The sequence below is a fragment of the Peromyscus leucopus genome, chromosome 1 (assembly GCF_004664715.2).
Source record: "Peromyscus leucopus breed LL Stock chromosome 1, UCI_PerLeu_2.1, whole genome shotgun sequence".
Classification (NCBI taxonomy): domain Eukaryota; kingdom Metazoa; phylum Chordata; class Mammalia; order Rodentia; family Cricetidae; genus Peromyscus; species Peromyscus leucopus.
In genome coordinates, this window is record NC_051063.1 from 77,110,276 (window position 1) to 77,113,192 (window position 2,917).

A 2,917-nucleotide genomic window follows, 5' to 3' on the forward strand; every position below is an offset into this window, starting at 1 on the left:
ATATATATATATATATATATATATATATATATACATATACATATACATATACATATATATGGATATATATGGATATATACACATATATATGTATATGTATATATGCATGCATGTATGTATGTATGTATTTTTTTTCTGAGACAGGGTTTTCCTGGCTGCCCTGGAACTCACTTTGTAGACCAGGCTAGCCTTGAACTCTCAGAGATCTGCCTGTCTCTGCCTCCCGAGTGCTGAGATTAAAGGCATGTGCCTCCACACCCAGCTGCATATTTTTTTTTAACGTTTTTGGCTTTTCGATACAGGATTTCAGGGTTGGGGATTTAACTCAGTGGTAAAGTGCTTGCCTAGCAAGCCCAAGGCCCTGGGTTCGGTCCTCAGCTCCAGAAAAAGAAAAAAAAACAATTGATAAAGGGTTTCTCTGTGTAGTTTTGGTGCCTGTCCTGGAGCTCACTCTGTAGACCAGACTGGCCTCGAACTCACAGAGATCCGCCTGGCTCTGCCTCCTGAGTGCTGGGATTAAAGGCGTTTGCCACCACCGCCCAGCGTTTCTTTGTATTTTTAAATAATGTAAAAAATAAGTACCAGAGACAGACTAATAGTATTAAGAATTTTTTCCCCTTTATGGAACATCAAGAATTCTTATAGTAACTCCATTGAGATAGGTTTCATTTGCATTCCCATTTTGCAGAAGGAACAAATTTTTTTTTCTTCAGAGATGTGAAGTCACTTGTGTTCAGCGAGTCAGCTCCGGGTTCATTAACTTCCATTAAGCTGAAGGATCCTGAAGAAAGTGAATGGGCAAAGACAAGAAGACTACTTCTAAGACCTAGGCCAGAGCTCCCACTGACTCTGGGAGCACTGTGGGGCTTGATGAAGGCATTTGTCAATCCCACCCGACACTACCCACTGTACTGGGGATAATGACTGCTGGAACTGCTGGAAAGGTCAGTGAATTGGCCATCGTGGCCAATGATGACTCAGTCTCAGCATCAGACATGGTAGCCTCCCAGAGGAGCTCAGCTAGCTCATTGTTACCATAGAATCCTTTGTAAAGTATCCATTCTGTTCCCCCAATTCTTCCCCCACCCCATGGGAGAGTGCAAATACAGTCCCCCCACTATCACAAATTATGCACTCAAGTTTCTTGAATTTGAGGAAATCGCAGGAGTCAGCAAATCCAGAGTGCAGTGTGATAAGCCTCACCCTGGGAAAACCACCACCTTTGTGATCTTGGTATCTCCCTAGCTAGGTATCTTTTTTTCCCCCCTGAGACAGGGTTTCTTTGTGTAATCCCCTGGCTGTCCTGGAACTTGCTCTGTAGACTGGGCTGGTCTCAAACTCACAGAGATCTGTCTGCTTCTGCATGCGCCACCCCTGCCTGGCTCCCCAGTTCTTATTCCTGAATGTTTTGGGGGAGGTAAAAACTTATAACTGGGGATAGGGATTTGGCTCAGTCGGTAGAGTGCTTCTCTAATATACGTAAAGCCTGAGGTTTGGTCCTCAACACTGCGTAAGCTGGGTGTTACGGTGCACGCCTGGACTCCTCAGCCATACAGTGAGAATGATGCTAGCTTTCAATACATGAAACCCTGCCCCCAAAATATGTCATTATGCCAGGCATGGGTCCCACCTTTAGTCCCAGCACTCAGGAGGCAAGCAGACTTCTGTGAGTTCAAAGCCAGCCTAACCTACAGTGTGAGCCTGTCAAGCAATTGTCATTATTTTAAAATTTGTACACACATTTCCTTTTTATTATCACTTTAGAGTATTTTTTATTTTTTAATGATTTATTCTTATTTATATCTGTATCAGGGTGTCAGATCCCTTGGAGTTACAGATGGTTGTGAGCTGCCATGTGGGTACTGGGAATTGAACTTGGGTCTTCTGGAAGAGCAGACAGTGCTCTTAGCCATTGGGCCATCTCTCCAGCCCCAATTATCATTATTATCATTATCATCATCATTATTATTATTATTTTGGTTTTTCAAGACAGAGTTTCTCTGTGTAACAGCCCTAGTTGTCCTGGATCTCGCTCTGTAGACCACCTGGCCTCAAACTCACAGTGATCCACCTGCCTCTGCCTCCCGAGTGATGGGATTAAAGGTGTGCATCACAACCCAACAATTATTATTTTTTAAGACAGGGTTTCACTATGTAACCCTTGGCTGGCCTATGACTTACTATGTAGACCAAGCTGGCCTTGAACTCTTAGAGATCAACCTGCCTCTGCTTCCTGAGTGCTGGGATTAAGGAGTGTGCCACCATGCTTAGATTTTTAAAATTATTTTAAATTATGTGTGGCTGCATGGGGACATGTGGACATGACCGTAAGTACCCACAGAGGCCAGAGGCATCAGATCCCCCAGGAGCTTGAGGTAACTGTGAGCTACCTGATGTGGGTGCTGGGAACCAATCTCAGGACCTCTGGAAAGGCAGAAAGTGCTCTTAATCACTGAGCCATCTCTCTACCTTCTATATTTCTTTTCCTTTCTTAAATTTAAAAAATTATTTTATGTGGAAGTATTTTGTCTGCGTATATGTGTGTATACCACCTGTGCCCAGTGCTCTTAAGAGGCCAGAAGAGGGGCTGGAGAGATGGCTCAGAGGTTAAGAGCACTGGCTGTTCTTCCAGAGGTCATGAGTTCAATTCCCAGCAACTACATGGTGGCTCACAACCATCTGTAATGAGATCTGGTGCCCTCTTCTGACCTGCAGGTGTATATGCAGACAGAACACTGTATACATAATAAATAAATAAATCTTTACAAAAAAAAAAAAAAAAAAAGAGGCCAGAAGAGGGTGTCAGATTCTCTTGGACTGAAGTTACAGATGGTTGTGAGCTGCCATGTGGGTGCTGAGAACTGAACTCAGGCCCTCTGAAAGAGGAGCCAGGATTCTTAACCTCTGAGCCATATTT

At 43.7% G+C, this 2,917-nt stretch overlaps 1 non-coding gene across 1 annotated transcript; it reads right to left on the reverse strand.

Annotated features, from left to right (window-relative positions):
• Positions 1–1,088: 1,088 nt before the first annotated feature.
• LOC114704440 lies at positions 1,089–1,257 on the reverse strand. The gene has a single exon (XR_003736258.1). It is a non-coding gene; the product is annotated as a U1 spliceosomal RNA (small nuclear RNA).
• Between the last annotated feature and the right edge of the window lie 1,660 nt (positions 1,258–2,917).